This window comes from Sminthopsis crassicaudata, chromosome 3, assembly GCF_048593235.1.
Source record: "Sminthopsis crassicaudata isolate SCR6 chromosome 3, ASM4859323v1, whole genome shotgun sequence".
Taxonomy (NCBI): Eukaryota; Metazoa; Chordata; class Mammalia; order Dasyuromorphia; family Dasyuridae; genus Sminthopsis; species Sminthopsis crassicaudata.
The window spans coordinates 460,499,291-460,523,501 of NC_133619.1; positions in this window are offsets into that span (position 1 = coordinate 460,499,291).

Sequence of the window (24,211 nt, forward strand, 5' to 3'; positions counted from 1 at the left end):
CTTTTGATTCTACACACTTCACTTAGCATCAGTTCATGTAAATCTCCCCAGGTCTTTCTGAAATTCACTCATCATTTCTAATAGAACAATAATATTTTAATACATTCATATACCACAACTTATTCAGTCATTCTTCAACTGATGGGCATCTGCTCAGTTTCCAGTTCCTTGTCACTACAAAAAAGGCTGCTACAAAGATTTTTGCACATGTGGATCCTTTCCCCTTTTTTATGATCTCTTTGTGATATTCATTTGGTTATAGTTCCAAATATCTCTCCAGAATGTTTGGATCAGTTCACAACTCCACTAACAATGTATTAGTGTTCCAGTTTTCCCACATACCCTCCAACATTTATCATTATCTTTTTCTGTCATTTTAGCTAATCTGAGAGGTGTGTAGTAGTACTTAAGAGTTGTCTTAATTTGTATTTCTCTAAGAAATAGTTATTTGGAGCATTTTTTCATATGACTAAACATGGCTTTAATTTCTTTTGTCTGAAAATTGTCTGTTCATATCCTTTGATCAGTTATCAATTGAAGAATGGCTTATATTCTTATAAATTTGAGTCAGTTATCTATATAGTTTAGAAATGAGGCCTTTATCAAAATATTTGAATGTAAAAAAAAATTCCCTGCTTTTTTGCTTCCCATCTAATCTTATATGCATTGATTTTGTTTGTACAAACCCTTTTTAATTTAATGTTATCAAAATTATCCATTTTATATTTCACAATGTTCTCTAGTTCTTTGGCCATAAATTCCTTTCTTCTCCATAGATCTGAGAGGAAGACTACATCTTGTTCTCATATCTAAATCATGAATTCATCTTGACCTTATCTAGGATAGTAGGTGTTGGTCAGTGCTTAGTTTTTGCCACACTATTTTTCAATTTTCTCAGTAACTTTTGTCAAATAGTAAGTTCTTATCCCAGAAGCTATAGTCTTTGGATTTATCAAACATTAGATTACTATAGTCATTGACTATTATGTCTTGTGAACCTAACCTGTTCCTCTGATCAACTAACTCTATTTCTTAGCCAGTACCAAGTGGTTTTGATGACCAATGCTTTATAACAGTTTTAGATCTGATATAGCGAGGCTACCTTTGCATTTTTTCTTTAATTCCCTTGAAATTATTGACCTTTTGTTCTTATAGATGAATTGTTATTATTTTTCTAGCTCTATAAAGTAATTTCTTGGCAGTTTGATTGTTGTGGCACTGAATAAGTAGATAAATTTAGGTAAAATTGTCATTTTTATTATATTATCTCAGCCTACTCATGAGCATTTGATATTCTTCCAATTGTTTATATTTATCTATATTTGTGTGGAAAGTGTCTTGTTATTGTATTCATATAGTTCCTGACTTCATCTTGACAGATAGACTCCCCAATATTTTATATTACCTACACTTATTTTAAATGGGATTTCTTTTTCTATCTCTTATTGTTGGATTTTGTTGGTAACTATAGAAAAGCCATTGTTTTTTGTGGATTTATTTTGTGCCCCGCAACTTTGCTAAAGTTATTAATGAGAAGGGAATATAATCATAAGCTCATAGGAATCATAGATTGGAAGCTGGAAGGTACATCAAAGAACATCTAATACTTTCATTTAAAAAAATGAGGCACATGAGGCTTTTGGTTTTTAATTTACTTCTTTATCTTTACAAAATTAGTAAGAATCAGAGTTGATTTGAACTCAAATCTTTCTGACTTGGCTCTGTAAATTAGAAGTCAATGTGTAACCTTGGAAAGAGAAGTTTGAATTGAGTGAAGTCAAAATCAAATATCAAAGAGTTGAGAGGTGAGTGGGAACTGAGAAAATGGAGACAATATAAATGGAGTCTGCTTTTTATAGGAATTTGACTAAAAGGAAAAAGAGATTTAGGATTATAACAAGGGGATGGAAGGGTCAAGTGAAATTTTTTTTTTTTGAATATGGGTGAGATCTGGACATGTTTGTAGGTAATAAGAAAGGAGCCAGTGGATATACAGTCATTGACATCAGCAAGAAAAGAGTTGGGGGTGATAGAATCAAGGTCCTCAGAAACAATAAGAAGACTTCTGTTAAGTTAAAAATGCCCATGAGGCCATCAATACCTGTTTTCAGAATAAGGTCTAGTATCTTACTTATCAATCCCAACCTCCTTTTTTAAGCCTTTCTCTTGTTCCATACCCTTTTTTCTTCATTTTTTTTCTTTTGGCAGTTTTTTTTTTCTATTTCTCAGGTCTTGTCCTTTTGAGTTAATTATTTTGGAGTAATCTAAAAGTTTTAAATGTCAACAAATGCAGTTATATAAAAATGAGACAATCTATAATAGATTCTAAATTACTTTTAATGTATTAAAATAATATCAATTAAAAAATACTGAGGCAGCTAGGTGGCGTAGTGGATAGAGCACCATTCTTGAATTCAGGAGGACCCAAGTTCAAATGTGATCTCAGACACTTAACACTTCCTAGCTGTATGACCCTGGGCAAGTCACTTAACCCCAGCCTCGGGGGGGGGGGGGGAACACACAGAAAATATTGTTTTTTTTTTTCATGTTATTTGCTGATCTTTTTTCTTGTATTAAAAAATTATTACTATTTGTATTTAAAATAATGATTATTATGAATTGTGAAATGTAATAATGTAATGTAATATAATAAATGTAATAATGAATATTGTAATAATAATAATGATTATTTACATAGTCAAGATATGTACATTATTTTTCTGATTCTATTTATTTCACTGTATATCATTTCAAATAAACTTTCCCAAACTTCTTTGCATTTATTGTGACATTACTTATGATATAATGATATCCCATAATGTTTTTTATAACAATTTATTTAGTTATTGACTAATTGTCAAACATTAGAAAATATGCTCCTTGAGGGCAGGGAGTAATTTTTCCTCCTAGTAAGCACATAGAAAATGCTTGATTTACTGACATGACTAGGTTTTTGCTATGGCAAATAAAGCTGCTATTAATGTTTTTCTATAGCTAGATTCCTCCCCTTTAACTTTAACATATCATCAGGACATAATTCTAGTAGTAGCATTATTGAGTTACAAAGCATAATCAGCCTTAATGAGTCATATTATATATTACCACACTGAATTCCAAAAAAAGATAGCAATTCTTAGCTCTATCAGCACTTTACAAAAAGCAGTCTTTTTATCCACTTGCTAGCCCACAGAACAGTAAAATTAAAAGAATAATGGCACGGCAGTGACTTCTGCTAGAATGTTGCTATCTGAATCCCATTAAATAAGATGAGAAGAATAATAGTAACCACAATAACAATAATGAGTAAGCTGAAACATGAGATAGTAACAATAATATTTTACATTTATATAATGCTTAAAGGTTCATAAAGTTCTTTCATAACAACCTCATGATATAGGTGTTATTGTTAGTCATTTTTTAGTCACATCTGATTCTTTGTGACTTCATATGAGGTTTTTTTGGCAAAGATACTGGAATAATTTGACCTTTTCTTCTCAAATTCATTTTTCAGATAAGGAAATTGAGTAAGACAGAGCTGTCTGAGGTTGGATTTGAACTTAGATACTCCTGATTTTAGGGCCAGTATGCTCTGCACCACTTAGATGTCCTGTTATGTAGTTGCTAGAGAAGGTATTTCCTTTTTAAGATAAAGAGATGTTATGTGATGCAATAGTAGTTACATAATGGTTCCTAGCTAGTGATATTAGAGGCTGAATTTGAAATTATATGTTCTTGACTCTCAAACTAGAATTTCATCCACCATATTACCTGTGGAATAGCTCCTATATTGATTCCTTTGTTAACTGTGACTATATTTGGCTGGTAATTTTCCTTCCTCCATCAGCATCTTCTTTCCCAATGAATGGCTGCAATGGCATAGGTAGTTTTATATATGCCTCAGAATTTTGGAATAGGTTCCCTGTGATCAGCAACTTTTGCATGATATCACTGGGGATACTCATATAAGCTCTCTCTCTCACATTGTATATGTGTGTGTATTCCATGATTTCTAAGAGATAATTTCTTAGAATAGGTTACAGTAACTTATCAAGAAGAATTTGTAAGCCTTGTGTCATGCAAAGTTATTTTATGGTGTACCACTTGTTATGACATTGCCATTTGGAGGTTTTTAATGGGAGTGTCATTCTCGAAGATATTTATTAAATATTTGGCTGCACTTTGAACTTTTTTTGGTCTTTTCACTGTCTTTTAAAAAAAATAACATTTGCAATATATTGTGATTTTCCTGAAACTTGATGAGGCTGTTTTTAATGAATTCTTCAGAAAGACTAAAACAACTTTTATTAAGTTCAAAAATTAAGCATTCCTAGCTTTTTATACCAAGCCAAGTACATTCACCTTTGTCTACCTTACATTTGCATCTGTGACTCATCTTCACCTGGGCATGAGTCCAATAGTGAATCTGGGCCTTGCAGATTTGTTTTGTATTAGTTAGCAAGACCTTTATGGGTGAAGAATTTTAAGAGATTTTAATCAAGTAATGTATTAAACAAAATATCCTTTAAATTTTCCCTTATAAGACACAATTAAGAAAGAAAATGGGATTCAGAGATTTACATAACCATAAATGAGAAGGTTCTAATAAAAAGCAAAGAGAATAAGAAAATTAGATATTAGGTTTCTGCTCTTGTTTAATAACAGTCTGTTAAATATTGCAGTTAATGAATATTCTTCTATGGATCTGTGGTTTTATTGATTTGGATACCCCTTTCAATGATGTAGCTCACAAGACATTTGATATTTATGCTCATTGTAGGTAACTCTTATTCATGTTCAAAAGCATAGGAATCTACCCAACAAATTAATAATAAGTAGCACTTATACCACATCTACTGCCTTCAAAGCATTTTACAAATATAATCTCATTTGAGCTTCACAATGACCCTGTGAGTTAGGTGCTGTTATCTTCATTTTACAATGATGAAATAGAACCAAACAGAGCCAAATCAATGTCCAAGGTCATATAGCCAATAAGTATCTGAGGATGGATTTGCACTCATGTCTTCCTGCTGCCAGGTCTAGTATTGTAACTACTGTGTCACCTAGCTGTTAACATGCCAGAAGCCTTTCTTTACTGTTCCTGACATAACCAGATTACTAATGAAGCTCATGGGCTGATTATCATTTATTTTGTATGCTTGCTTTCATCATATGCTTCATTTATTCTTTTTCTTCTGCTGTTGCTTATCTACACTACACGTCTCTTTACTGGTTTCTTCTATACAGTTCCTCATTTGTAATATGTTGTAGCTGGAAATATTTCATAATGGTGGTAAACACCTAGGGTGAGCCTATATTATGTGTGATTTGATATTAATTATCAGGTCACTGAGTAAAGTTATCTTGTTATATCTTTCAAGGAACTTGGTGGGATTCTAATAGATACACAAGAGATACTTTTTGGGAGGAGAGCTTTTAAGGCTGTGTTTCACTGTACCCAAAATATTTCCTTTAAAAAATGACAATGTCAATAATCAATTATTATATAAGATCTTTAATTCTTTACATCTTTTAGTCAATTGTGTGACTATAAAGAAGTTACTTAAAATAGTTTGTTGATTACAAAAACTGATCTGTTCTCTTCTCACATTATCATTAAGCATAACTTAATGGTTGCATTGGTAGAAATGGAAAAATAGGAAAAATAAGTAGGTAGTTATTGATAATCTTTCAGTCATCTTTTTAAAAGAACAAAAAAAAACAAAATTAAGCTATTTTATGCGGATGTGATATTCATGCCTTTTTCAGATATCACAACAGTCAATCCCCCCCCCCCAAAGCTCTCAACATTGTGCCATTTCACACATTACCATGTGTTCTTTGTCTAGTTTCATCGCTATTCTCAATTTCATTTCCTTCACTGCTACTTATACTTCTTTATGTACTACATCTGGAACTATATTTTAGAGTCTAAATGTGCTAGATTAATAGTCATTGATGGTGAAAAAGAATTTGCTTTAAGAATTAATTAATTAATTATAACATTCTTTTTAAATTTTGAGTTTCAAATTCTTTCTTCTCCACTCACTGAAAAGGCAGGCCAAATTACATTAATTATAATTATACATGTGAAATCATACAAAACATAAAATTATATCACAAAAAAGTAAAAAGAAATGTAGAAAGTGAAAAACTATATTTCAATTTGTATTCAGAGTTCACAGGTTCTCTCTCTGTAGGAGGATAGCAGCACTTTCCACCACAAGTCTTGGAATTGTCTTGTATCATTGTAGTGATCAAAGTAGCCAAGTATTTCATGGTTGATCATCATTACAACACTTGCAATTATTGTGCACAGTGATCTCTTGGTTCTTCTTACTTCACTTTGCATCAGCTTATTTAAGTCTTTCCATGTTTCCTTTCCCCTGAAGCCATTCCCCTTGTCATCTTTTATAGCATGATAGTACTCCATTAGAAGCATATGCCATAACTTCAGCATCTCAGTTTCTAATTTTGTCACCATAAAAAAGACTTTCTTTAAACATTATATATGTATATGTGTATATATCCTTTTCCTTTTGTCAAAGGAAATAGTTTAATAGCTCTTTGGGCATAGTTCCAAATTGTTGTTCAGAATTATGTTTTTTTGTTTTGTTTTGTTTTGTTTTTGGGAATGTGTATTTTTTTCAGAATTCTTTATGTAAAGTTAAATTTGTGTAATATGTCTGTATGTGAAAATCCTCTATTTCATTAAATATTCATTTCCTCTCTGAATACTTACATTCAGTTTTTCTAAGTAGGTTATTCTTGGTTGTAATCCTAACTCCTTTGCCTTTTGGAATATCATATTACAAGCCCTCCATTTCTTTAATGTGGAAGCTGCTAAATCTTTTGTGATCCTGACTGTGACTCCATGATATTGGGGTTATTTCTTTCTGGCTATTTGCATAATTTTCTCCTTTACATGGAAGTTCTGGAATTTGGCTATAATATTCCTGGGAGTTTTCATCTTGGGATCTCTTTGAGGAGGTGAATGGTGAATTCTTTCAAATTCCACTTTATCCTCTGATTCTAGAATATCAAGATGGTTCCTTAGCAATTTCTTGAAATATATTCTTTAGATTCTTTCTTTGACCATGAGTTTTTGTTGGTTTAATAATTCTTTAATTATATGTCTTTGATCTAGTTCTTAAGTTTTTCCAATGAGATAGTTCACATTTTCTTCTAATTATTTCATTTTTCAACTTTTATTGTTTCTTGATATTTCATATAGTCACTAGTTTCTAGTTGCTCAATTTTATTTTTTAAGAACGTAATTTTTCTACCTCTTTTTCCAATTCTGCTTTTTTAAGGGGCTCAAAGGGTTATTTTCATCAGTGAATTTTTTAGCATTGTGTTTTCTTTAAGGCATTCCTTTCTTCATTATTTTGGTTCCTCTTTTAGCTGTTAAAACTCTTTCCCCCACATTTTCTTATATCATTCTCATTTCTTTCTTATTTTTTCCACTACCATTCTTATGTCTTTCTTTAATTTTTCCAGGTATTCTTCTTCAGTTTGGATTCAATTAGCAATTTTCTTTGAGGCTTTTCTTGTACATATTTTCAGATGGTTGTTTCTGGGTTTATGTCTTCTTTTTCCTTGCCACTCTAGTTCTAAGATTTTTTTTTCATTATTTGTTCATATTCTGAGACTATTTCTTTATTTTGAACTATTTGTTAAATTTTGGATCTAAGGAGATACTGTTCCACGTTTCAGGCTTTTTTGGGCTTTTTCACACTGCTATTTTCAGAGTTAATTCTGGGGGTCTGCAAATTTTTTTTGTGCTTCCACAGTGGTATCATATAGAAAGTGGTGTTGTTGTTCTACTGATCTCTATTTTGTCTTTTACTCAATAAGGACTCCTGCTCCCATCCAGGCATAAGCACTAATATTCCTCTTTTTCTTGGAACTGACTCATTACAAGTTTTCCTCAGCACCTTTGAACTGAGATCTAGAACTTCTTATGGAAAATATAGTTGCTTATCAGTACCAGCTGCATCTAAGTTCAACAATAGTTTTCCTGTAAATTTCTTTCTGATCAGTTATGTGGCCCTTTACCATTTTTGGACTGAGCATACCTAAAGCTGCTGCTGCTGGTTAGCTGCTTCCCCTCTTTTATGCTACTGCTGAGTGTGCTCTGGACTCTCATCCCGTGTTACAGATCTCTGCTGTTGACTTATATTGTTTTATACTGGAAAAATGTCTTGCTCTGATCTTTTGTTTCCTCTACTCCTCCAAAATTTCATACAAGGAGTTATTTTAATGTAATTTGGAGGGGGAATATTGGGAGAGTTATCTGGGTTGCTGCCTCTCATCTCTTATCTTGACTTCACCTCCTTGCTATAAAAATCTTTACAGATCTTTTCTGTAAAAGAAAAGATTTTTCATTTGTTTGAAATCTTCCAATAATTGTACCCAAGATGGTCTATTATATTTTTGAACAGCTACAATTAGGAACTTTTCCCTTAAATCAAATTGAAATTTAATTCCCCCCCAGATTTCCAGTCCCCTTTTATATATTATCTTTCTCAAATAAAAAAAAAATCTTTGAGGGTAAGGATTGAAGTTTTTGTTTATATTTTTATTTTTTTAGTGCTAGTAAAACATCTGGAATATTGCAAACATTTCATAAATAATTTCTCTTTTTGTCTCTGTCTTTTTGATCATTCTTTTACTTTCATCCTTAAGTACTCTTAGGATGACTTTGTTTAGTGTAGTCTGTTACCAAGTTTTCTTTAAAGTTGTATTTGTCTTCATTGTTTCTCATTATTATAAAGAATGATAGGTCTGATAAAGAATGATAGATCTAATATCCTTCAACCTAAGACTGTACCAATGAGTTTATATTCTAAACCAGCCTTATCCATGGTTGACATTTCTTAACATTTCAAGAAAATCAAATTTGTGGCAGATGGAACAAGTACTATGCTATTTCTAGCTACTACTGATATAGTATTTTAAGGCTGATAAAGAGCTTTACAGCTAATTTTTTCATCTTATCACTAAAAAGTAGGTGCTATTGTTTGATGAAGAAACCAAGACAGAAAATGAGTAGTGGCTTGCCCAGAGTCATTCAGTTGGGAAATATTTGAGGCTGATTTTGAACTCATAACTTCCTAACTCTACACCCACAGCTCCATTCACTTTGCTACCCAGCTGCCTCCACTAGGTTATTTTCTTCTTTTTATTTGGGAAATTGAATTTTATTGATTAAATTTCTTCAGGAAACAGTGATAAGTAATATTTTTGTTTATTTGTTTTTACCTATTTCTAAAATTTTCACATTACAATTTGTTTAGATTTATTTCAAATTGCTTCAGTTGAATATCTGTTCCTCATTTTTATTTTTTTCCCATCATTTTGTATTAATTTTGGTTATTGTTCTAAGAAATCAGTAGTTTGACCAAACCCAGACAACTGCTTCAGGAATGGTTTCCAAACTAGAAATGAATTATCATATGTTAAAACATTACCATTTTAATTTTTTATAATGATAGTTAAAAATGAAATGTGGAATAGTGAATAGAGAGCTGGGCTTGGAGCCAGGAAAGTTTGTATTCAGGTTCTACTTATAACATTGGGTGGCTGTGTGACTGTAGAAAAGCCACTTAACCTTTCAATGCTCTCAATAACTCTCCAAGTCTATACTTGCAGAAAAGATGATGATCTACCTTGGTAGAATGAGACTCCTAATTCAAGCCTTTCTTGTGTTAATGAAATCAAAGATCCAATCCCCATCCTCCTTATGTCCTGTACATCTGACATATTTTTTTTGAAGCTAATACTCATGATATATAGGCATGATTCATACATATATATGCACATAAGCATATGAGTATGGTGAAAAGGTCTTTGGAGGATTGGAACACCATTTTAATATTGTGACAGTTCTCAGTAAACAAGCTAGGAAATGGGCTATAATGCTGGAAGGAGGACTGGCCCAATTTATAGGCAGAATTAATACTCATATGGTGTGATTTCTGGGTTACTAGAAAAAGTGCCTGTGCATTAAATATGTCCAAAATATTATATCAAGGGGTATCACATCAAACCATAGTCAACCATTAGGAAATAAAGATCAATTAGATGATCATATTATCCAGTCAGTCAGCTAACAAAGTTCTAAGTGAATGAGAACAGGTAAATTTTTGACAGATAGTTCTTTGAGTAGACAAAGATCAAAGAATGATATGTCTAAGAGGAGTACTAAAAAAGGAGTAGTAGAATACTTTTTCAGATAAAGAAGAGTTCCTGAAACAATCGCTTTCTACAGCTAGTGTTGGTTATATTCAATCTTGGGTAACCAGTTGGCAAAGTGACTATTTAAGCAACAATTCCAAAGCCCTGGATTCCAGTAGTCCATGTTCAGTCTGATTTATTGTGGTTATACAGATGAATCACTGAAAATATTGTATTGTGCAAGATACCTAGTGGCCCTATTTTAAATATTGTGCAACCCATATCTTGACTTCCAGATTGGCGATCAGTAACAAACTTGGCTCTATGACTTTTGCATATGTTAAATGAATGCATAGAAATCAGAATATATACTATTATAATATATGTGCATATAGCTGATAAACCCCAAAAGTGCATGAATACTTCTCTATTTGCACATGGTATCACAACATCAACACCATTTAGGATACTACAAACTATTTGATTCAGGAGGAAGTCTTCCTCAAGAGTCATAGTTCAATTAAAAGCTCAAGGTTTATTCTATTTTAAATTATAATGTAAAAAGGATATAGACTTTTTGCTATGACATAAGGAGATAGACAGAGGGATAGAAGCAGAGTGAAAGAGATAGAAATAGAAACAGACAAGTAGACAGACAGATTGTCAGACATTCTCAAAAGAATTTTTGCTTTTGGGGGGCTACATTTAGGGATCTAATGGAATACATAGTCTATATTGCATAGGAGGCATGTTTTTGTTTTTATAACCCTTCTGTATAATCTAAAAAGTGCTTGCTAGATAATGCCATTTATATAAAGATTATTGGTTAACTGTGTGTTTAAAAGAAAGGAGTGTCTAATAGGTGGGAAGTACAAGTTGAGAGACTGAAAACATAAGTAAAACTTAGGTACTTAGAATACATTACATGAGGGGAAGAATAAGGGGTTGCTTTACATTCAGCAGATACTTGGGTCATTCTAACACCTTCAAAGGACCAGGCAACTGATTGTATAGTTCCATAGCATCGTTATTTTAACTTTAAACATTTCTTTGCTATTTTTCTCTAATTAATTCTTTGCTATTTATTTATATATTTATGATTCCTGCATAGTATGTTGGTAGAAAATTCAGTGGATGAAAATATAGTTCTTATTTAAAAAACTATAATTATTAAGGCAATTAGGTGCTTCAGTGGATAGAGCACTGAGCTTAGAGTAAGGAAGACCTGAGTTCAAATGCAGAATCAGATATTCACTAGTTGTGTGACCTTAGACAATTAAATTATCCTCTGTTTTTTGTTTTACTGGAGAAGGAAATGGGAAACCACTTTAGTATCTTTGCCAACAAAACCCTACATAGAGTCATGAAGAATTAGATATGATAAAATGGCTGAATAACAACAACAGATTATTAGAAATATACTCATTCTGGAGTATAACAGGATAGTGGAATGCTTGTGGCACTAGAAACATTTTTCACAGTCTGAAATTATAATATTTTATAGTAAAATAATCAGAGCTACCTTAAGTCTACACAAGTTAGGATAAATGAGTAAATTCCTTAAAGTTCTGTTTGTGCTTACATTGATTAAAGCCATAAATGATCAAAGATAATTGAAAATATTTGAATTTTCTCATATCTCAAATTTTACAGCAGGGATCTAGACTCAGCTAACATTTTCACAAACTAATACCTGAACATAATCAGAAAATGCAATATAAGTTCACATTTAAGTCACCAAATAATGAATTTATGAATTCTAATTTATGAGTCTGATAATTATTTCTTCCTGTTTAGAATATCAGCAGCATTCCAATTGTGAAATACATAAGGTTATTCAGGGATTAATATGATCTTGTTTGCAAAGTATTTTTTTTTACAAAATCTTTTTTTGAAGAAAGGAGCTATGAAAAGACCAACTATCATTTATAGTAATTTAAGAGGATTTTTAAAATTAACTCAGGCTTATTAATATTGCATTGCAGTTATTTTGAGCACAGCTATTATTCTAAGTGAAACTCAGGCGGCAGCAGGATGTATCATATTGGAGACAACTGAAATCAAGAGTCTAGGTAGATGATTGGAGGTGGGTAGTTTGAAGGTGGGTGGGGTGGGTGGTTGATGTTAAGAATAAGTGTTTGGTCATGGGACTGTCAAACTAGATATGTGGTAATTTTAGTCTGGAAAAAGACTTTAAGATAGGGAGCTTAATCCAAAGGGAAAAGACAAATAAGACACAGATTCAGTAAAATGACATAGAATCAGATTCGATTAATGGGGAAATTTTGGTATACAGGGCAGGTAATTAGGGGAGATTGAAATATCTTCTAAGTCAGTATACGAGTCAGCTCTAACATTTTGTATCAGGCACTCAGAAATTGGGTATTTGGGCAAGGTGAGAAATGGACAGCCTCAGTTGATTGGGATAAAAGGAGAGGATAATAGAAATTGAGTTATTGAAGGTAGAGCAATCCCAGAGCAAAACAGACAATGCTGGTCCAATTATCAACTGAGGTAGAATTCCTTCTTTTCTCTACTTTGTGACTCCCTACCATTAGGGATGTGATTGGTTCGAGTTTCTGGAATGTGGTTCATCAACAGGTGATGAGTTACATCTTTCCAGGGTTAGAGGGTTTGCCTATGAAATAAAAAATAGTTAAAATTATATTAAATTCTTGTTCAATTATTTACAAAATAAATTTTACTTCATTTAAACTGTGGCAGTATCACATATGCTAGGAGCACTGAACTTGGAATTAAGTTCTAGTCTTGGCTCTGCTGTATATATATGACTTTTAAAAATCATTTAATCATTTTGAATATCAGCTTCTTCATAAATGGGGATATTGATGACCTCTTCACTATTCCATAAAGTTGTTGCAGGAACAAATATGCTAATGTATTTGAAAATCCTTTGTAATATGTTATGCAAATATCAGGTTTTACTACTTAAGTTTTAATCTTATGATTTGTTCTTTTGGGGATATTTTAGACACTTTCCATGTTTTTTCATCTTGTGCCTAATTAAGCAAAATATAAAATATTGACTTTTTTTATTTTTTCTTTCCACTCTTCCATTTTAGTAGATGGCACCACTATCTTCCCAGTCATATTGGTTTAAAGCCATGACATTAGTTTTGATTCTTCCCTCTCCCTCATCATCTTTATCCCAATCCTATCAATTCATGTTCTACTGATTCTATCTATAGATATCTTGCTGGATAAAAATTCCTTAGCATTTAAGATTCTTCCCAATTTTTCTTCCATCTACATTTCCAGTCTTATTTTATATTCTTCATCATATGCCATATTAGATTTAAAGCTGTTTACCAATTTTCTTCCACTCCTGTATGGACCATTTGCTATGTCTGAAAGTTGAGTCGTTTTCTTCCTTCAAATCTTTGGATGAGAGACTACTTCTTCAGTGAAGTCTTTCTACATCCTCCAATAGAAAGAACTCTTTTCATACTCAAGTTTTCCTAGAATATTCTGTATAGATCTCTCCTTCACCCCATCACATTTTATCCTGTACTATATACTATATTTGTGCACATTACCATCTTCCACCTTCAATATATTTGTAAGCTCCTTATGGCTTTTTCATCTTCATATATTTTTGCACATAGCACAGAGCTTTGTACATAATTTATTTTTAATAAATATTTGTGGAATTAAATTGAATTTTACAAGGTAAAGAAAAAGAACAGGGATATTGCTACTCTGGGGCTGGTGCTGACCAACAAGGAGAAAGGAACTGTTAGATAAAATGGAAATGATAACAAATTTGGGAAAACATATCTCTATCATATTAGAATTTGTATTAGAAAAGAGTGGTAATGTTGAGGCCTTCAGAATAAAGCTGATAATGATTTCATGGTATGAGATACAAAACAGAAAAATGATATGAAGTTGACAAGAATGAAATTCTGATCATACAAATTTAAATATTGCCATTGAAAGAGGAAAAGGTAAGGCATTTCAAAAGAATAAAGATATTGCCTGAAACTGAGACTTAGAGGACATAAATGAGTTAATAAGACAGGGGCAGTTTAGGGAAACACACATGGCAATAAAGAAGGGACACCCAAGCTATAAGGAAGAAGCATGAATTTAAACAAAATATTCCTTTCTGAAATTCATGTATTTCTGATCTTTCATTTTCATTAGATTCTTTTTGCTTAGAACTTTGGTAACTGTTCCAACTCCTATCTTTCATTATAGCCTTGGATATAGATGCATGCTTTCTGGTAAGAACAACTTAATTTTTTTTTTTGATAAAGCTTTTTATTTTCAAAACATATGCATGGATAATTTGATAACATTGACCCTTGCTTAGCTTTGTGTTTCAGATTTTCTCCTCTCCTCTTCTCCTAGGTGGAAAGCAATCCAATATGTGTTAAACATATTAAAATATATGTTAAATACAATATGTATAAACATTTATATAATTCTTTTGCTGCACAAGAGAAATCATATTAAAAAAGAGAAAGTAAATGAACAAAGAAATGAAATGCAAGCAAACAACCACAAAAAAGAGTAAGAATGCTATGTTGTGATTCACATTCAGTTCCTATATCCTCTGTCTCAGGGTAGATGTCTCTCTTCATCACAACATCATTGGAACTGGACTCAGTCATCTTATTGTTGGGAAGAGTTAAGTTCATCAGAATTGATCATCGTATAATGTTGCTGTGTACAGTGGTCTCTTGGTTATGTTCATTTCATTTCGTATCAGTTCATGTAAGTCTGTGTAAGCCTTTCTAAAATCATCCTCCTGATCATTTCTTGTAGAACAATAATATTCCATAACATTCATATACTATAACTTATCCAGCCATTTTTCAACTCAGTTTCTAATTTTTTGCCACTATGAAAAATGCTGCCACAAATATTTTTGCACATGTGGGTGGGTCCCTTTTCTTTCTTTAAGATCTTTTTGGAATATAAACCCAAAAGAAACACTGCTGGGTCAAAGGTTATGCACTGTTTGATAACTTTTTGAACATAGTTCCAAATTGCTTGCTCTCCTGAATGGCTGGATCCATTCACAACTCCACCAACAATATATTAGTGTCCTAGTTTTCCCACATCCCCTCCAACATTTGTCCTTGTCTTTTCCTGTCTTAGCTAATCTGAAAGATGTGTGGTAGTATCTCAGAGTTGTCTTAATTTGCATTTCTCTGATCAATAGTGATTTGGAACACCTTGTCATATGATTAAAATAGTTTTAATTTCTTCATCTGAAAATTGTCTGTCCATATCCTTTGACCATTTATCATTTGGAGAATGGCTTGGATTCTTACAAATTTGAGTTAATTATTTATGTGTTTTAGAAATGAGGTCTTTATCAGAACCCTTAAATGTAAAAATGTTTTCCCAGTTTATAATTTCCCTTCTGCTCTTGTCTGAATTAGTTTTGTTTGTACAAAAACTTTTAAATTTAATATTTGGTGTTTAATTATGAGTTCCAGTTCTTCTTTGGACACAGGTGTGTCCTTCCTTTTTCACAGATGTGAGAGGTAAACTATCCTATGAAGAACAACTTAATTTTAGGATTACATATTTTTTGTTTCCATACTTATCTTCCCTTGTCCTAGGTAACAATTACCTTTTATTCTCTTCCACTCCCATAATTCTTGAACCCTTTAGGGAGTTCCCTGATTACTGGCATGGGTTAATTCTGTACATAATAGATGCTTGCCACATATGGAGCTGTCCAACAAACTCAGACTTTAAAAAGACAGAGAAAAAATGTTAAAGAGAATTGATTATAGAAGACTGGCATGGGTTTATCAGAAAATTGTCAGGAGATCTAGAGTAAACTAAAGCTTGAAAAATATTCTAAGGACAACAAAATGCAATATTTTCCTGTTAAATCCCGTATTTTTTCTGGTCTAAATCAGTTTTAATACAGTTCAGTTGGCACAAACTGGTCTAGTCCAATCAGATCCACTTATGTCCAGTCCAATTGATCATTGGTACTCACACCTCATCAATATATTCTGTACACTCTAGCCTGCTAATTAGAGGGCTGGAGGGCAGAATAAGAAGTCCTTTCAAAGTATACATTCAAAAAGGACTAACAGGATAGCTATTTCTTCATGTCCCCTAGGACTACTCATTTTATTCCACTCCCTCATGTTCCTAAGGAAACTCATCATTAGGAAACTCATTCTTCCATTTTATAGTAATTTTGGAATTCACATCCTTAAATACCCTCAGCACACTCTGATTCTCTAATTGGAATGCTAGAATGTTGGATGAAGAGTAAAGAATTCTTTCCAAAGCTGGCATTTCATTCCAGGTGAATCATCTGTTCATACATATTGCATACATATCCACTTGGTAGGTAGTACAATGGATGGAGTGCTAGTCCTGCAATCAAGAAGAACTGAGGTCAAATCTAGTGCCTACACTTACTAGTTCCATGTTCCTTGACGGGTCAATAATCTCGGTCTGCCTTGATTTCCTCTATTATAAAATGAGGATAAGAATAGTATCTATCTTTCAACCTTGTTTTAAGGCTCAAAAGAGAGAATGAATCCATCATGTAAATAGTGAAATTCCTGACAATTTGAGGAGGATGGAGAAAGCATCAACAATTAAGGAAATGGAAAGTGATACTTGAGTCACACCTAGAAGAAAGAGAGGGATTTTAAGAGGTAGAGGTGAGAAGGGAGTAGATTCCTGATTTGACAGACAGCATGTGCAAAAACCTAGGATAAGGGTGGTAGTGGTGCAAACTAAGTGTGGGATTATTCCAAATAGGCCAATATGTCTCTAACAAAGTCTCTATAAAGGAGAATAATGAATGAATGAACACTTAATATGTGTTTACTATGTATTAAATGGTGGAGAATTAAAAACAAAATGAAACAAATCAAAAAGCAAAAACAGTCCCTGCCTCCAAGGAGATTGTATTCTAAAAGGAGAGACTACATAAATTGGGGAGTAGTAGGAGAGAGCTGAATTATTGTTTAGAAAGTTATTAGAATGGTAAAATATGTCATAAGTAAGTTGATACCCTCATCAGAGCAGCAATGACATGTTTGGTTTGAGTATCTGTTTCAGAATTAGAAGTTAGAGAGGGATAGAAATAGGGGGAGAATTTTAGAGTATTAGCTATGTAAATTGAAATATTCTTGAAGCCTGGTTTCAAATAGCAGGCCATGAAGGATAGCCACCAATCAGAACAATTTTTCAGGGTATACATAGTGTCTGAATCTCTCTAAGGAAGTTATATCATTGAGGGTGAGAACCATTCAGCTTTCACAGCAAACAATTTGTTAATCCTCAAAGGGATGATATATAGAAACCAGGAAGGAAGTTAGTTCGGGAAATGGGAGTAGGATGCAGGAAGAAGGAGAGGGAAAAGAGTCTATGATTTTTAAACATTTTAGGTTTTAAGATGTAAGGTTGTATCTTTGGTAATAAAAATTTTACTGACTAACAAATTAATATAGACAGTAAGGAAACAAAAAAATTGTATGACTTTCTGAGGTTTCTTCCAGCTTTGACATTCTATGATTGAGTATTAAAGTCCCTTGAAAGCTTTAAAATTGTGATTTTTTGAATCTTCTATGATCCTACTTTATTAATATGAAATTTTCTTAAACCTAAACTTGACTTTTACCTATTCCAATTATTGTAGTACATAAAAAAATCTTCTACTCCTATAACCATATTAGAGGAACTAAATCCATATGTTGATATATTCTCATATACCCTGGCTTCTCAACTCCTTTGACCTACATCTTCACTCAATTGTCTATGAAGATGCTTATACTTTAGATTTCACCTTCTTGAATTACTGCTATCTCTGTAATAAGGAACTGTGAATACAGTGCAGAAGGGGAGAAAGTGGTTCAGATAAAGAGCAATAGTGCCACACAGGGATTGCAGTTAAGAAAACTTTATAGTTACTCACAAAAGGAGAGGGAAAACAGATGCTAAAGGGAAAACAAAAAAGTCTATGTGAAGCTTTCATTGTTCTTAATCCATGGCTTGCAAATCCTGGAGTGGCTTCAGATGTGCATATAGAATTTTAAACAAAGAAACCACATAGCACTAATAGGGGATTTCTCTATAATAAGGGAATGCAATTGTCTGGACCATTGAAATAAGAATATTTTCTGAATTGATTAATAACAAATGATCAATGAGGGGCAGGAACCCAAAAACCTTAACTGTGCCATTCAAGCAAAAGCTAACAGGCATAGTGTGGATGCTTTTTGTTGTTGTTTGTTTGTTTTTGAGCCTTAGCATGCACACACACTGGCAGGGGGTAGGGAGAGGTTGGATAATGGCAAAAACTGATTTTCCATTAAATCTCAGTGATTCTCCTTTCTAATTATATTCTTTTCTCCAACCTGTTTCACATCTAAATTTGTTCTTTGTTTTCACTGCACCCTTCAGTTTCTTTATTCCTCTCTAGTTTTCTCCACTCTGTCCTCATGGTTTTTACTATACATTATCCCTTTTAATGCCATTCATGTTCTGCTTTTCTTCAGTTCTGAATCACTTGCCCCATTGGCCTTCTTCAATTTTTCCCAAGCTGCTTAATTGACCTGAAGGAAGTTCCAAATTGAATAAAAATGAGCATTATAAGCCAATGGAGGGGTGCATGGAGGGTACAAGTTATGTTATATAATCAAAAAGGAAGTTTGAAGAACAGAAATATAAGAATTCATTAAGGAAATATTCAATATGGTCAAATCACATGGCAAAAGCAAGGGATGGAAAATGAACATACTGGGTGTTTGCTTTTAACAATTTCAGTAGAAAGCAATAAAAAGCCTCTAAACATTTGTTGGACTCTTATGAGACAACATGGATAAGAATAGCATAAGTTGTGGAAAGGCTTAAATGATAGTGATTCTCATTGTTGGAGGGAACATCCAATTCAGTGAGATCACAGGTAATCCATTTGAGTATTTAAGCATGTCAGAAGTCCTTGGTCTTGCATTTTTTTTTATCACATACAGTCTTACAATTACTTCCTATACAAGAAAAAGACCAAAGAAACATGCACAAGTATAGAATGAGAAAAATGTGTCTAGATAGTGGTTCATGTGAAAAACACTTGGAGTTTTTAAATGTACTGCAAACTCAATGTGTGTCAATATTGTAATATACTTCCCAAAAAACTGAATGTTTTTAATTATATTTATAGACATATAGTACTCAGAACAAGTGGAATAACAGTTCAATTCTATTCTGCACTGGTGAAATGATGTTTAAGGTATTTTATCTAGCTATTGCATGAGAACATATGTAAGAGGAAGATGAACAGTGTGTTGAATGATTAAAAGACAAGCCATAGGAAGACTGGTTGGAGGGAATAGATATTTTAGCCGGGAGAAGACATAGAAACTATTAAGATATTTGAAGGGGTATTGTATAGAAAGATTACACTTATTTTGCAAGGTTCTAAAGTGGGATACATAGATCAATTGATGGAAATTATATGAGATTAGATTCTGGCTCAGTGTAAGGAAATTGGAGTTTTGCCCAACATGGAATGTATTGTTGTGAGAACACCATTGTTGGAATACTTCAAATAGAGACTGGATGAACACATTTAGGGATGATGATATCTCATGAAATTATTCCATTGGGCAGAAATTTGAGGTAAATCAAATCTAGCTTTCATTTCTACTTTCAGATTCTGTGACTGTGTAACTATCTAGAAGTCCTTAGTAAATAAAAGAAGTAAATTATATTTTGCTTAGACAATCAAGATGCATGTTTTTCTTTTGGGGGGGAGATTACTCTTCATATGGATTCTGGCTTATTTTAATCAGTCACTTTTATATAATATATATAGCTTTGTCTTTTACTTGAACATGGAAAGCTTTTGCATCTCTGTTTATCTGAGTGACAAATGAAGGCATGCTAATGTTTCTTTCTTTGTCCTAGTTCCAAAGTTTACAAATGGCTATTAAGTACTGGGAAATGTCTTTTGAAATAAATGTTGCCTAGGTAGAAAAACTCCACAAATAGTTTCCATGACAACAAGCACCCCTGAAATTAAAAAAAAAAATCCTGCTTTCATTTTTTTTTCTGGAATTTATTCATAATAACTAAGTGGAAATATAGACAATATAGTGATTTATTCATGGGATTTTAGAAGACTCTATGACTTGACATGGAGAACATCTCTGCCCTATGCACTGACAATGTTATGCTGCTCTACTGGACAATCGAGTCATGACTTACAAAGCATTTCAGATAGCATTTAACAGAGTTCCGCATCAGAAACTAATGTCTAAGGTGCAGAATTGTGGAATAGAATGGGAGTTGACAGCTTGGACTGAAAACTGGCTAAGGGCATAAGTAAAGGGTAGCAACAAATAGGAAAAAAATAAGCTGGACAAAGAATACAAGTGAGAGACTTTAGGGAAGAGGATTGGACTGTGATTTGTCATTTACAGAAAGGACTCATCTACTAATTTAGTATGTAAATAAAATTTCCAAAGCTTTTAAAGTTCACAGTGCTTTTGTACCAGGAGAAAGTTTTGATCATTCAAAGTGAGTTTAGTTTGCTGATTTAAAGTAGGTAGATATAAAAACTTGTATTCTTGTTTCAGGATGAAATGTTACAGATGGCTAAATGGGAGAATAGCAAAGAAATCTCATTGATAAAAATTGGATGATGTTATAAAAAATTTGATAGATTTCAACAGTGAGAACATTTATGGATACATGTATATCAAAGATTAGTTTTTATTTACTCTATTTTGCTCTGTGCTAAAATCACATGTTGTAAATCAACATCATTATTATTATGCCAATTATATCAAACTAATTTTATGTAGTGTATTAGAAATTAGGATATCAATGAAGCAATGGCTAGAACTCAAGTGATTAAAAGGGCCTTAAAATTGACAGAAAACAGCCTCTACTACCAACAATGTCAGGTGAGGGATGAAGAGCAGTAAAGAGAAGAGAATATCTGAGGAGAGAGACACCAAGATCCAGCTTATATCAAATTCTTTCACTAAAGCATTCAGCAGAATGAGAAGTGGCTACCAGATGCTGACATAGAATATGGGTGAACAGAATCCTACAATTGCATTTTACCATTCTAGAAACAGGAAAGTCAGGTGCAAGAAGGGAGAAAGTTTATAAATTGAAAAGGCCAAGGAAGAAGGTTGTGTTATTCAGTGAAAAATAGACTAGATAAGAATGATGGAGATTAAAGGCAATATTAAGATATGAGATTAGGAGAACAAATGGAAACATTTGTATTAATTCTAAAGAGGTGAGTCTTGTATTAATTTGTGTTTTCAATGAAATTAAAATATTTGAAAATGAAATATTTTAAAGTTGAAAATGAAGTTACATTTTTCTTTTGAATTTCCTTCTTTGGAAGGATAAATAACAAAGTGATATGACATAAATCAAAACAAGCAAACAAACAGGAATATAGTAATATAGAAGAAATAGAAAAGAAGAAATAGTAAATTACAAATAATTAAAATTACAAAAATTACAGAAATGAAATGAAACAAAGTTGTATAATCAGAATTTCTCTAAGGATGTAATCACTAATTAGGATTGTTTAGAGCAATTGTACCATGAATGAAAGACTTTTTATCTACTGTATTTTCTGGATAATTATCTCAACTCCATTTCATTTTTGTGTAGTAGGGATTTTAAATTCCCTGGGATGCAAACAGGTTGGGGTAATTAGTACCCTTTCTCCTCCTCCCCTACTTTTTAGAAGGTATTTTGGGAGGCAGTCTTGATTTGACTAATTTAGCTTAGCAACTGTGGAGTAAGTTGTGAGACAAAGATATAATCAGGGAGAGAGTGGAGAATATTCCACTCAACTAGAAGACCAAGTGTGAAGGACTATCATGAGACATATTATCTGGTTCTGTGGAGAGAGAGGACAGAGAGAGAGAGAGAGAGAGAGAGAGAGAGAGAGAGAGAGAGAGAGAAAGGCAAATATAAGCCTACCTTTACCTGAAGATGAAAGCTTACTTGTCAAGTAGCATAAGTATGGTTAATCAGAAACAGAATAATAATAGTAATAATAATAAAAATGATGATGATGATACTATGTAGCAGGTGCTATACTAAATTCTTTCTATATATTATCTTACTTTGGTCTCACAAAACCCTGGAAGATAGGTGGTATTATTTTTCCTACTTCATAGATGAGGAAACCGAATCAAACAGTGTGAAAGTGATTTATCCAAAGTCATACAGTTAGTAAGTGTGCAAAATTAGATTTGAACTTAGGTTTCTTCTTGACTTTGGGCTAGTATTCTTCACTGTGTCACTTAGCTGTCTCAAATAGATCTGTATATATAAATACAATTTTAGAGTTTGAGAATTCTATTAAAATGGAATTTATTATTCAATGTATTAAATAAAAACTGCTTAGAAAACAAATATGGAAAAATAGGTTTGGATCTATGGGTTTTGGATTCTTATGATATCACATATCATAATGAAATCTAAAATCAATGATTTGCAAAACTAAAAGATATTTAAATAAATTGCATGTAATAACCTAGGGTTCAAGCCTATTTGCATAATACTCTCCTTATTAGCCAAAATTCATTTCTCAAAGCTCCATTCCTGCATGAAAGGCAGAGGAAATTAGAGCTTGGGAAACATCTTGGGCTTCAGGCTTGCAATTTAGGAAAAGAAGATAGATGATTCCAGATTTTCTTCAGGGAGAGGTTACTTACAGGAGAGAGAAGACTCTGGGAAGGAGATGGAGGAGTAAACACCTTGGTTTTGGTCTTATTCTCAGCTTCCTATACACTATACACTTTAAATTTATTTGTGCCTGAGATTCTCTGGGATAATATTAAATATCTTGCTCCGACTGAAAAGATTCACTCATTCTATGTATTATCTGGTTTATTTTTGTTTGTGTAACTTCTCTGATTTCTAATTGTTATTGGTTTGGGTAAGTACATTTATTTGGTATTCACTCTGTGTGGTCTTTGAGTGAAATTCAGTGGAAAAGAAGTCAACTGTGGATATTGGCTTCAAGAACTCCTTCTTTCTTAAGGGATAATAATCAGGAGTAGAGATGAATTCAAAATTTATTTGCTCTAGACTAATAACATTTAAGAAGTTGGTTAGATATAATTTCATCATAATACCTCCTATCTCATGAGAGTAGAGCAGCCAGACTCATAGCCCCAATCTTTTGCTCTACTCTTGATAGGAATCAAAGCCTTCCATAGAAGTAGACTTTAGGGGATATCTATTCAATCCTCTCTGTGAACCAGATCTAGACACTACCTTCCACACCCTCCACATTAAAAAACTGAAGAAAATTTTTAACTCAACTGTGGAGAAAAGAGACTTTGTCATCAATCAAACTAATTGAAAAAAATGTTGCTGTTCAATCATTTCAGTCATGTTTGATGCTTCATGACCCTACTGGGACTTTCTTGGCAGAAATACTAAAATGGCTTGTCATTTTCTTCTCTAGTTCATTTTACAGATGAAAAACAGAGGCAAATAGAGTTAAGTTACTTGCCCAGGATCACACAGCTACCTGAGGCCAGATTTGAATTCAGGAAGATGTCATCTTGATTTTCTGATTTCCTGACTTCTTGATTTCAGGCCTGATACTGAGCCCTCAGCTGTCCATATTGAATAAATTACTAGATGATAAAATTGATGGGACTTATCATGAAAATATAAATGAATTTTTTACATAATAAAAGGCAATATCTCTAAAATTAAAAGAAAATAGATTAGGGAAAAGTAAATCAAAAGTCTGACATTTAGAATCTTTAAGGAACTTTAGTTCCTTTGGTATTCATAATATGCACAGCCCAGTGGGGGGAAAAGATTTTAAAAACTTGAACATAGCAATAAAAACTGTTGTTGCCATGTGGAAAATGTTGAAATTCCTTAGTAATCTGAGTAAAGCAAATAAGGCAATTTAAATAAATAAGGCAACATATTACCTTATATTCAGGCCCTCTGATTTGTCACTGATGAGATTATGTATAGATTTATTGGTAATATTGAGTCATAATGAGGTAATATTAGT